At 38.2% G+C, this 12,969-nt stretch overlaps 1 pseudogene; it reads right to left on the reverse strand.

Annotated features, from left to right (window-relative positions):
• Positions 1-939: 939 nt before the first annotated feature.
• On the reverse strand, positions 940-1,997 carry LOC144235150 (heterogeneous nuclear ribonucleoprotein A1-like; annotated as a pseudogene).
• Between the last annotated feature and the right edge of the window lie 10,972 nt (positions 1,998-12,969).

The following is a 12,969-nucleotide window of genomic DNA, read 5'->3' on the forward strand; positions in this document are numbered from 1 at the left end:
GATCATTTGTTTTTTGGGCATTGAGTTTGATAAGTTCTTTACAGATTTTGGCCTTTATCTGATAGGTCATTTGCAAATATCTACCCCCATTCCATCATTTTCCTTATAGTTGTGATGATTGTTTCCTTCTCTGTGCAGAAGCCTTTTATTTTGATGAGGTCCCAATAATAGGTTGTGTATCTGAGACCTTTCTCTCTTCTTTAAGAAGGCCTGAATTGCTATATACTTTCTTCTTATGACTGCCTTTGCTCTGTCCCAGAGGTTTTGGGCTGTGGTGTTATCATTTACATTGGCTTCCATGTACTTTTATTTTTCAAGAGAATATTAAATCGTTTATTGATTACACATGATAATGGATGATACACAAGCTTTAATCCCATCTATAATTTTATCTGATACCATAATTCAATTTAGATATATTGCATAGGATGTGCCAACAATCATATTAATAACCAAATAAACTCCAGGACTTTGCTTGAGTGACCCTTTTTACGGTGAACTCCAGCTCACAACACATTAACTGTCAGTTCAACCACACTAATGTTTGTGGAGACAATGGATTCTGTGCCCAAGCAGGTTGCAAATAAAATTTCAAATGGAACCTGGCATCACCCTGAAGGAATTCTAACTTCACACTGTTGGGATAGTTTTACCAAGATGGCTTCAGAGTAGACTAACTTTACACAGCACATTTAAAAAAAAGACACATTTATTCAGCGTCATGATCAGACTATTACATTTAGCACCAACAGCATGGGTGCAAAAAAAAAAAATCTACATTAAAACCCTTTGTTGGAATGCTTTACACTTTCCAGAGAACAGAAACTAAAATAACCTGTTATACAATTAGTCACAAATACAGTCCTTGAGTTTTTTGCCCATACACATGAGTATTGTCTAAAACATGTCTTCTTTGCAGCAGTTAGGCCCTGCCACCACTGTGCTTGGCTGGGTTCACAAATCTGTTGTAACCTGTAGCTTCCCTGTCACTTCTCTGGCTCTCCTCTCCTGCTAAGCTTTGTTTCCTGGCAGTAATTAAAACCTTCTGCCACTGCCATAGCTACTGCTGCTGCTGGAACAGCCATAGCCTCCTTGGTTTTGTGGTTTGGCAAAGTATTGGCCTCCACCATCATAGGGGCCAGAGCTTCTGCCTCCAAAATTTCCTCCTTTCATAGGTCCAAAATTTGAAGACTGATTGTTGTAATTGCCAAAATCATTATAGCTTCCACCACCTCCAAAGTTGCTTCCATGGTTAGCAAATACGTTATAGCCATCCCCACTGCCAACATATCCACCACCACCTCGACTGCCACCAAAGCCACCACGCCCACTGAAGTCTCCTCCACGACCAAAGTTGTCATTCCCACCAAAACCACCTCCAAGACCACCACCGAAGTTTCCAGAACCACTTCGACCTCTGGCTGGAGGAAGCACTAGCCATCTCTTGTTTAAACAGAGCCTTCCTTACTTCACAGTTGTGGCCGTTTACAGTATGGTATTTTTGAATGACAATCTTGTTTACAGAGTCATGGTCATCAAATGTAACAAAAGCAAAGCCTCTTTTTTTTGCCACTGCCTCGGTCAGTCATGATTTCGATCACTTCAATTTTCCCATACTGTTCAAAACAATCTCTTAGATGATGTTCTTCAGTGTCTTCTTTAATGCTACAGACAAAAATCTTTTTCACAGTTAGGTGGGCACCAGGTCTTTGAGAATCTTCTCTTGAGACAGCCCTCTTTGGTTCTACAACTCTTCCATACACCTTGTGTGGCCTTGCATTCATGGCTGCGTCCACCTCCTCCACAGTGGCATAGGTGACAAACCCAAAGCCTCTGGAGTGCTTGGTGTTTGGATCTCTCATTACCACACAGTCTGTAAGCGTTCCCCATTGCTCAAAATGGCTCCTCAGACTCTCATTGGTTGTTTCAAAGCTCAAACCTCTGATGAAAACCTTCCGCAGCTGTTCAGGCTCTTTGGGAGACTCTGACTTAGACATGACGGCAGTGGGAGGGGAGACTTTATCGATGCTTACACGGCGGCGTCCATGGGCAGAAAGGGCTTCCATGTACTTTTTAACTTCCTCTTTAATTTCTTTAGTAGGAAAGAATTCCATTCATTCTTTAGTAGGATGTTCTTTAGTCTCCAAGTATTTGCTATCTTTCCACATTTTTTCTTGTGGTTAATTTTGAGTGTCATAGTGTTGTGGTCTAAAAATATGCACAGCATGATCTCGATCTTTTTGTACTTGTTGAGGGATGATTTGTGTCCCAGTAGGTGATCTATTCTGGAGAACATTCCATGTGCACTGAGAAGAATGTATATTCTGTTGCTTTAGGATGAAATGTTCTGAATATGTCTAAGTCCATCCAGTCCAGTGTGTCATTCAAAGCCATTGTTTCCATGTTGACTTTCTGTTTAGATGTTCTGTCCATTGCTGTAAGTGGGGTGTTGAAGTCTCCTACTATTATTGTATTATTATCAATGAGTTTCTTTGTTTGTGATTAATTGATTTATATATTTGGGTGTTCTCACATTTGGGGCATAAATGTATACAATTGTTAGATCTTCTTGGTGGATACATCCCTTAATTATTATATAATTCCCTTCTTCATTTCTTGTTACATTTTTTTATTTTAAAGTCTAGATTGTATGATGTAAGTATGGCTACTCCGTCTTTCTTTTGGTGACCATTAGCATGATAGAGGGTTCTCCATACCTTTACTTTCAATCTGAAGGTTTCCTTAGGTCTAAAGTGGGTCTCTTGTAAACAGCATATAGATGGGTCTTGTTTTCTTATCCATTCTGTTATTCTATGTGTTTTGATTGGAGCATTTAGTCCATTGACGTTTAGAGTGAGTACTGAAAGATATAAGTTTATTGCCATTATGTTTCTTTTAAAGCTGGAGTTTCTGGTGGTGTTCTCTGGTCCTTCCTAGTCTTTGTTGGTTTTGGTGTTTTTTACCCATCTTTTTTCCCCTTAGAGAGTCCCTCTTAAAATTTCTTGCAGGTCTGATTTAGTGGTCATGAACTCCTTTAATTATTGTGTGTCTGGGAAATTTTTTATCTCTCTTTCTACTTTGAATGACAACCCTTCTGGATAAACAATTCTTGGCTGCATATTTTTCCATTTCAGCACATTGAATATATCCTGCCACTCCTTTCTGGCCTGTCATGTTTCTCCAGATAGGTCTACTGAAAACCTGATCTGCCTTCCCTTATAGGTTAAGGACTTCTTTTCCCCTTGCTGCTTTCATGATTCTTTCCTTGCCTGAATATTTTGTGAATTTGACTATGATATGTGTTGTTGATGGTCAGTTTTTGTTGAATCTAGTGGGAGTTCTCTGTGCTTCCTGGATTTTGATGTCTGTGTCTTTCCCCAAGTTAGGAAACTTTCTGCTATGATTTATTCATACACTCCTACCTCTTTCTCTCTCTCTCTTCATCATCCTGGACCCCTATGATTCTGATGTTGTTTCTTTTTAATGAGTTACTAATTTCTCTAATTCTTAAATCGTGCTCTTTTGTCTTAGTTTCCCTGTTTTTTTCCTGCTTCATTATTCTCCATAATTTTGTCCTCTGTATCACTGATTGGCTGCTCTCCCTCATCCATCCTTGCCGCCATGGCATCCATTCGAGATTGCAGCTTAGCATTTTTTTTATTTCATTCTGACTAGCTTTTACTTCTTTTACAGCTACAGAAAGGGATTCTCATCTATTTTCAATCCCAGCTAGTATTCTTATGATCATGATTCTAAATTCTGGTTTAGATATCTTGCTTGTATCTGTGTTGATACAAGTGTTGATACAAGTGTGGCCCTGGCTGTCATTTCTTCCTGTTCTTTATTTTGGGGTGAATTCCTTCATTTCATCATTTTGAAGGAATAAAAGGAATTAATAAGGTAAAAAAATTAAAATTAAAAACAACACACACAATAATCAAATGAATGGTGCTAGATCCTAGGTGTTCTTTGGTCTGGTTTTTGAAAGGAGTGTGATAGATTAGAGAAAAAAGAGAAAGATAAGAAAAGAAAAAAAAAGGAAAAAAAAAGGAAAGCATTTGAAAATTTGAAAAAATGAATACAATGAAATAAAATAAAATAAAATGATGAAAGTAAGTTAGAATTTGAAAAATTTACAAAAAAGTAAAAAGTATTGTAGGAAAAAATCTTTTTAATAAAAGTTAAATTTAAAAATATTTTTCTCTTTCTGTATTCAAGAATAAGAAAAGAAAAGAAAATGAAGAAACAATTAAATAGTTGGACTAGCAAGCAGACTGAAATAGAATTGAAATTCCACTGGTTTCCCCTAGAAGTCAAACTATGAAGCACTTTATAGTCTGTAAACTAAGCAAGCTGAGAGACTTGTGACATTTCTGAAGAGTTGGCCCAGTTGAGCAGGGATTAGAGTAACAGCTCCATTCTCCACTAGATGGCATTGCTTAGCTTACTGGGGTGGATTGTTGTGGCGCTTGTAGGTGTGTATGCACAAGGGTGGGAAGGATGAAAATGGCGTCACCCAGCTACCCAGTCTCTAGTATCAGAACTCTGTTCTCCCTGGCCAACAATGGCACACCTGTCCTTTGTCTTTGTCTTCTGTCCAGTCCTCACTTTTACACTCTCTGTAACCAGGCCATCAGGTTGACAGATAGCACCTTCCTCCTGAGTTTTATTTCAGATATGACTGTGTTTCCCAACCCCTCACTTCTGAGGGACTGTGGCTTTGACCTGCTCAGACCTTCTGGGGGAGGGTCTCACTGAGCAATGGCCAGTTGCCCGCCAGCCCCCAGGAACATTTGGAGGACTGTGCTGCTGCTGATGCCCAGAGACTGTGGTTGGGTGCCAGCCAGCCCCAGTAAAAGTTCACACAATCATGTAGCAGCTTTTCAGGTATTATGGTAGATCACAACCCACATCTGGCACCAGGTTTCACCCTTAATGTCCTTTTTTCAGCACCAGTGAATGTGGCTGTTCTCCAGGGTCTGCTGGGACCTTTGCCTGTGGGGTGGCCACACAGCCTCTACCAAATCTTCTCCCAGCAGGGGAACTGCCTCTCCCCATGTGGCCCATGGACCCTCAGACCTCACTCTCTGCTCCTGGGAATTCGCCCTTCCCACCAGAGCACTGCCAGGTATTGAGCTATGGAGTTTCAGACTCTGCGCTCCCCATTTATAGAGTCTTAATGGAATTTAAACCCTCTGCTTTCTCCTTTCTCCCTTTCTGTTCAGTCCCTGTGGCTATTTCCACTTTTCCATTTTCTCTCCAGCTGCTTTTGGAGGAATGTGCTTTTCCCATACTCTCCCCCCGACTCCATCTTCTCTCCACAAGCAAAAACAGCTACCTCCGCTCTATAGCTTCTCTCCCCCCACAGTTCATTTCTCCACGCTATGTACCTGCTGAGTTCTGTGGTTCAGATTGTGCAGATTGTTGTGTTAATCTAAAATCAGTTTTCTATGGGCATGGAGGGGGGCACTTGTGGGGATGAGCACTGGGTGTTATATGGAAATCAACCTGACAATAAACTATTTGTAAAAAAAAATAATAATAAAATAAAATAAATAAAATCAGTTTTCTAGATGTACAGCATGGTTTAGTATTGATTTAGCTTTATTTCATGGACAAGAGACACAAAAAATCCTTCCATGCTGTTCTGCTATCTCTCATGTTTCTTTTCTTTTCTTTTCTTTTTTTTCTTTTCTTTTCTTTTCTTTTTTAAAGCCTTCTATTGTACATATATAGTTTGGTGATGACTAAATTATTTTGGAAAAAATAAAAATAGGAAAAAATTCTTTAAAGTATTCTGTGAACAGCACAATAAAAAAGTCAGTTTTTGTGAATCTAGGATATATACAAAAGTTATGATATGAGGATGGCAGTTAAAAATTGTGTACTTTTGGGGCGCCTGGGTGGCTTAGTTGGTTAAGGGTCCGACTTTCGCTTAGGTCATGATCTCACGGTTCGTGGGTTCGAGCCCCGCGTCGGGCTCTGTGCTGACTGCCAGTTCAGAGCCTGGAGCCTGTTTCAGTCTGTGACTCCCTCTCTCTCTGACCCTGCCCTGCTCACACTGTCTCTCTCTCTCTCCTAGAAATGAATAAAACATTAAAAAAACTTGTGTACTTTTGCTTCTGAAAGGGGAAATTGTTGATATATTGAGAAAGAATGACAATATGATCTAATCTCTTTCCCACACAAACACCAATTTTATTGCAAATAATCACATAATTTAAAAAATTTTCCTAAAACACTCTTACAAAAAGTAACCCCAGTATCACTAATTCTGGAAATTCCATTTTGTACATTAGTCAGTACTATCTGAGATGAACTGAAACAGTCCAAAAATTCCACAGCTTCTATAGATTTCATTTTAAAGGTTAAACAAATATTTTTTCATGATAAATGACACTACTGATAACTTCACTTGGTAGATTTTTAGTTACTTTGGTGAGTTTTATAAGCTTACAAGTAAGCAACACATATGTAATATATATGTAATAATATTAAACCAGTCTAATGATTTGCTTTGGAGGCCAAGGAGTTCCATTTTGTTAAACCCAAATTGAACAGAGTTGAATTTAGGTTAATACAGAGAAAGGCATCCTTTGGATGTGTTGTCCTTTGTATTTCTTTTTTTTCTTTTTTAAATTTTTTATTTATTTTTGAGAGAGATGGAGAAACAGAGCACAAGTGGGGGAAGGGCATAGAGAGAGAGAGAGAGAGAGACAGAAACCAAAGCAGGCTTCAGGCCTTGAGTTGTCAGCACAGAGGCCAACACAAGGCTCAAACTCACAACCGTGAGATCATGACCTGAGCCAAAGTCGGACACTCAACTGACCGAGGCACCCAGCCACCCCTGCCCTTTGTATTTCTTGAAGCATCAGATGAAATTCATATAGTTCAAAGAGCTTCTTATTACTCCTATAGGAGAATGAATACATTAACTGAAATGCACACACTTAAGGGGGATTATCTGGAATGGCAATGAGAGATCATCTACTTGTTAAGTGTGGGCAAATGGCACCTAGTTTTCAACACAGTGCAGAAAATAAGTAACTAAAGGATTAATATGTCAAGGCAATAAAAAACGGGTTTTAGGAGAGAAGCCTAGAGTGGAAAAGTATTCAAGGAAAAATAGAATATGGTCTATGATCTTGAAAATTGCACCCTATTCACTATGATCAAGTTTGAGAAAATTTCTTTTCCTTATAGAATGAAAGAGGAAAATATTTGATCATCTTATTTTAAGTAAGTAGCAGAATATTGGGTTAACTTTTAACTTAGATCCAACATACCCTTTCAGCTATCCTCCTCCTAATAACCAGTTAGTAATTTCATTTTCAATGAGAATAATATCCAAAACATATTTCTTATTTCCTTGTCTACATATATTTACCTCCTGAAAGATATTATCAAATTAGCTACGTAACTACCCAGTTAATGTAAAACAATTCACATCTTTGTGGTTTTAAAGATTTACTTAAAGACCTGCTTGAGCATCAGCTATTCCCAGCCCTCCTGTTCAAGATTTGGTCTAGCTCTTTATCTCAGTCTGAAATAAATGTGAGCTTTAAAACACATCAAGAATAGTAAAATGTTTTGACTCAAGGATATACTTGCACTTCGGGACTACATTAAAAAAAAAAATCCCACAAATTAAGAGCTGAGACCAGGTGCACTTGGATGACTCAGTTGGTTGAGCTTCTGACTCTTGATTTCAGCTCAAGTCATGATCCAAGGGTCATGGGATCAAGCCCTGTATCAGTCTCCATGCTGAACATGGTCACCCTCCCCGGATAAGACCAAATCAAACCCAAATAATGTTACTGCAGCTTCATGGCACCACAGGTAAAGTACAACAGGTCTTCCTGATAATTTACTGATTAAAACTCAAGATAACCATGGCACAGTCATGTAAGTAAAGGAAGACAATGAATTGATAAGTTTAACTGATGCTAGTCCAAAACTAATAATTTGGTGAGATAAGTAGTATAAGGTTAATTTGACAATAACTTACTATGATATGGTACAGTGTACTAGGCACCAAGTAGAACATGTGGACCCACTGGCACACATCTATAAGTAATTTTAAAGGGCATCTGGTGGCTCAGTAGGTTAAGTATTCAACTTCGGTTCAGGTTATGATCTCATGGTTCATGGGTTTGAGCCCCGTGCTGGGCTCTACGCTGACAACTCAGAGCCTGGAGCTGGCTTTAGATTCAGTGTCTGCCTCTCTCTCTCTACCCCTCCCTTGCTCACACTCTGTCTCTCTCAAAAATAAGCAAACATTAAAAAAATTTAAGAAGTAATTTTAAAACATATCATATTTACTATTCGAGTACACTGAGGCTTGGGAAAATACCTAGATTCACTACCATGCAAATCACAGGTGAGGGGAAAGGGAGGGGGCATTGGAGGTGAACAAAATCACAATTTTACTGTTATAAACATGGTATGAGACAGGTGCTTAATTGCCCCAAAAGAAACACTAGAAAATAGCTCAAGATTAGGAAAATAAAGCTTAAAATCTATGTCCTTATTGATAATTTAATAACTGAGTATATCAATGTTTGTATCAGGGGAAAAAAGAGAAGTGTAGAAAGAATGGCCTTGGTTCTCATAATAAAATCCAAATTAGGGGCATAACAAGTCCATAGTTGTTTCCTAAAATAAACCCAGTTACCAACATCATTTTAAATCTCATCTGCCTGCTTCATTTTCGGTCCTAAATTCATTTCAGTACATCAATAAGGATCTGCAAATACGCTTTTATTATCTTTTTTATTTTTGCCTGTGGTATTACAGAGTATCAGCGTGCAGTAATTTACTCTGATACTACCACTTTGGTTGCTAAAAATTGCTCTTATTTTTAATTACCCTGGGGTACTTAACGTTTGTTTAGCAGAAATAAACCTTGGAACCGGATGTTCCCAGAGGGACACTCTGATTCTCATCTGTCACTGCGTATGTATTGTAGACAGGCAGTAATAGTTCATGAATCTCACTTTTCTACATTTATTGGAAATTGTGACTTAATAAACAAAGTTGAACCACTGTAGGATTCAGAAAGGCCTGCATCATCACAATGATATACCTTTCAATAAAAAATCTTAGAAATAGAAAATTTCTTACTTGATTTTGGAAAGCTTCTACAGAATAATACTGAGCTTTTCTAGTATTTGACTATCAAGCTTAGAGTTTCGAAGCAGCACAGAGAAAGAATGAAAAAATAAAGTGTTGCTACAGGCTTCCAAGAAAGGCTGCAAGGATTCTGCAAAACAAATCACCAGTGCTTTACCGTTAGGGAGTAACTAAAAAGGAAATTAAACACAAAATAGACTGGAACTATGTGGGAGTATTCATAAATATTTATTTGGATTTTCATTCTTTTCATACTGAAACTTTGGGGCAAAAATATCATCATTTGAAAAATTAAAGTCTCCACTGGCTCTTGTTGAACAATACAAACCAAAAGTAAGATTATTATTTTCCTTAATACCCAACTTCTACTAGGTAGAATTTAGTAGAAATCCCAAGTTTGAAAGAATGGGGGAAGGTCATTTCTTCAATAATTTCATAACAGTAGGCTGAGTTTAAATAATTAGCAATAAGAAATTTTGTTGGGGGGCACGGGGGTGGCTTAGTTGGTTGAGCGTCCCACTTCAGCTCAGGTCAGCATCTCACGGCTCATGAGTTTGAGCCCCACATCAGACTTTGTGCTGACAGCTTAGAGCCTAGAGCCTGCTTCCGATTCTGTGTCTCCTCTCTCTGATTCTTCCCAGTTTGTTCTCTGTGTCTCTCTCTGTCTCTCAAAAATAAACATTAAAGAAATATTTTTTTAAATGTTTTATTTATTTCTGAGAGAGAGAGAGTGAGAGAGAGAGACAGCATTAGCAGGGGAGGGTCAGAGAGAGAAGGAGATACAGAATCTGAAACAGGCTCCAGGCTCTGACCTAGCTGTCAGCACAGAGCCCGACATAGGGCTTGAAACAATGAACCGTGAGATCATGACCTGAGCCAAAGTCGTATGCTTAACTGACTGAGCCACCAAGGTGTCCCTAAAAAATACTTTTAAAAAAGAAATTTTGTTGCAGTAGCAATTTTTTGATACTAAATTAAAGAATTTTATTTAAAATAACAAGTGTTGGTGGGGATGTGGAGAAATAGGAACCCTTGTGTACTGTTGATGGAAATGCATATTGGTACACGAATGTGGAAAAGAGTATGGACGTTCCTCAAAAAATTAAAAATAGAAATAGCATATGATCTAGTAATTCCACTACTGGGTATTTACCCCTCAAAAATGAAAGCACTGATTCAAAAAGATATATATACTTCTATGTTTATTGCAGCATTATTTGTAATAGCCAAGATATAAAAGCAACCCAAGTGCCATCAATAGATGAATGGATAAAGAAGACGTGGTGTGTGTATACATATACGTATACATAAATGTACACACCCACACACACAAAATGGAATATTCTAAAAAATGAGATATTGCCATTTGTTTTTTTTTTTTAATTTTTTAAAATGTTTTATTTATTTCTTGGAGAGAGAGAGAGACAGGGTGAGCAGGGGAGGGTCAGAGAGAGAGGGAGTCACAGACTGAAACAAGCTCCAGGCTCTGAGCTGGCAGTCAGCACAGAGCCCGACGCGGGGCTCGAACCCATGAACCGCGAGATCATGACCTAAGCGAAAGTCGGACGCTTAACCGACTAAGCCACCCAGGTGCCCCGAGATATTGCCATTTGTGACAACCTGGATATACCACATGATTTCACTCATATGTGGCTTTAAAAAACAAAACAAGGTAAAAAGATATAAATCAATAAACAAACAAATAAAAAACAGACTCTTAGATACAGAGAACAAACTGATGGTTGCCAGAGGGGAGGTGGGGGGTGGATGGGTGAGATAGCTAAAGGGATTAGGAAGTACAAACGCCCTGTTACAAAATAAATAAGTTACAGAGGTGACACGTATAGCATAGGGAATAGTCAATAAGATTGTAATAGGGACATCCAACTCTTGATTTCTGCTCAGGGAATGATCCCAGGGTTGTAGGATTGAGCCTCATGTCTTGGGATTCTCTCAGTCTCTCCCTCTGCCCCTCTACCTTGCTCTCTCTCTCTCTCAAAAACAAAAAGATTGTAATAAGGTTGTATGGTGACTACACTTATGGTGACACTGAATAATGTGTAGAATAGTTGAATCATTGTGATGTCTACTGAAACTAACACTCTTGTTAATATACTGTAATAAAAAATGTTAAAAATGTATCATTTGAGCACTATTGACAATTTACATACTCAGTGTAAAAGGAATAACTTTCTACCCATAAAAGCAAAAGGGAAAAATGATTCATAAAAGAAAGGTTAAAAGTTTTTAAAAATAAAACCTTTAAATATCTATGTAAAAATGTTTTTAACTTAAAAGGCAAAAGCTCAAACAAACAAACAAACAAAACAAATAGGAAATGCCAAACTTGGGGCAGGGTAGTGATGAGGAAATCTCCTCGTAATATATTTGCCAGAAGATCGAAATTATTATTATGAAAGGATTTCTTATAAATCAGTAAAAAAAAGATGGACCTAATATTTTTAGTAATGAGCAAAGGGCACAAGCAAGCAATCATGACACAATAAATATAGAAAACATATTCAACTTAGTAGGAATAAAATAATTAGAACTTGGCAAATTTGTATCAAAAGCCTTGGAAAGGAATATCCTTTGATTCAGCAATTCTGCCTCTAAGCCTGTGTTGGAATCAGATGTATGCAGAGGTCTATGCATAAGGGCCACAGGAAAGTCTGTAATAGGGAGAACTAAGAGCTCTGCTAAAGTGGCTATGAGCTGAACACAATTATGTATAAACACTATTTCTAAGATGTACATCACAAGTATTGGTAATTAGGAGGACTTGAAAAGAAGCAAAAATCAGAGAAAAATAATTAATTATGGCCTTTAAAATAAATTCCTATGTAAAAAGCCTCTGTAAAATTCAGACACCCACAGTGGATAAAGGAGTTTATTTCACACAGATAAATAAGTCCATAGATACAAGGGACATAAAAATATGAGAGCTTTAGGGCACCTGTGTGGCTCAGTGAGTTAAGTGTCTGACTCTTGGTTTCAGCTCAGGTCATGATCTACTGGTTTGTGAGTTCAAGCCCCACATTGGTCTCTGTGCTGACTGTGTAGAGCCTGCTTGGGATTCTCTCTCTTCCTCTCTCTGTCCCTCCAGTACACTCTCTCTCTTTCACACACAGACACAAAATAAATAAGCTTACAAAAAAGAAACTGATAATTTCAAAAATATGATATCTTTGTATAATCATTCTTTTTGAATCCACAAGCACAGCTTGGGACTGTCTTTACTGAGTAAAATATTCAATAATGAAACTAACAAAATCCACACTAGTAAAGTCAGAAGAACGTTGTGATAACAGAAGATGAAAGGTGGTACAGGCTAGCAGTGGAGCACGATGATAATGGTCACATGTCCTCTGCATATTACCATGTGGTAAAAAAGTAGGATAAAAAATGTAATATGTTCTCCACAGTGGTCTAACCCAAGTGTGGACTAAACTGAGTTCACCAAGTCCTGTGTGTGTGTGTGTGTGTGTGTGTGTGTGTAAACACTGGTGTGTCTCAGTTACAGGATCTTCTTAAAGAATGAAAATGTAAATTACAAACATAGCACACATAATCCACAAATAACATTAAAATGCATTGATTGAAATTTGAAGCAACTTCATTAAATAATTATACATAGTTTTCTTCTCTTTTTGTTTTAAGTGGGAACTGAGATTTATTTAAACAGTAAGTCAACGGGCACAGCAGGTGGTGCACTAGCCCTGGGAACTGAGGTTTTCTCAGGATGTGGGATGGGACCACGGCTGGCCACCGCCCAGGAAACATGGCCTGTCAACTGTGGGAAAGTCAGTGTCTTCAGCTCCCAGCTCAGCATAGGCC

The sequence above is a fragment of the Crocuta crocuta genome, unplaced genomic scaffold (genome assembly GCF_008692635.1).
Source record: "Crocuta crocuta isolate KB4526 unplaced genomic scaffold, BGI_CrCroc_1.0 scaffold788, whole genome shotgun sequence".
NCBI classification, from domain to species: domain Eukaryota; kingdom Metazoa; phylum Chordata; class Mammalia; order Carnivora; family Hyaenidae; genus Crocuta; species Crocuta crocuta.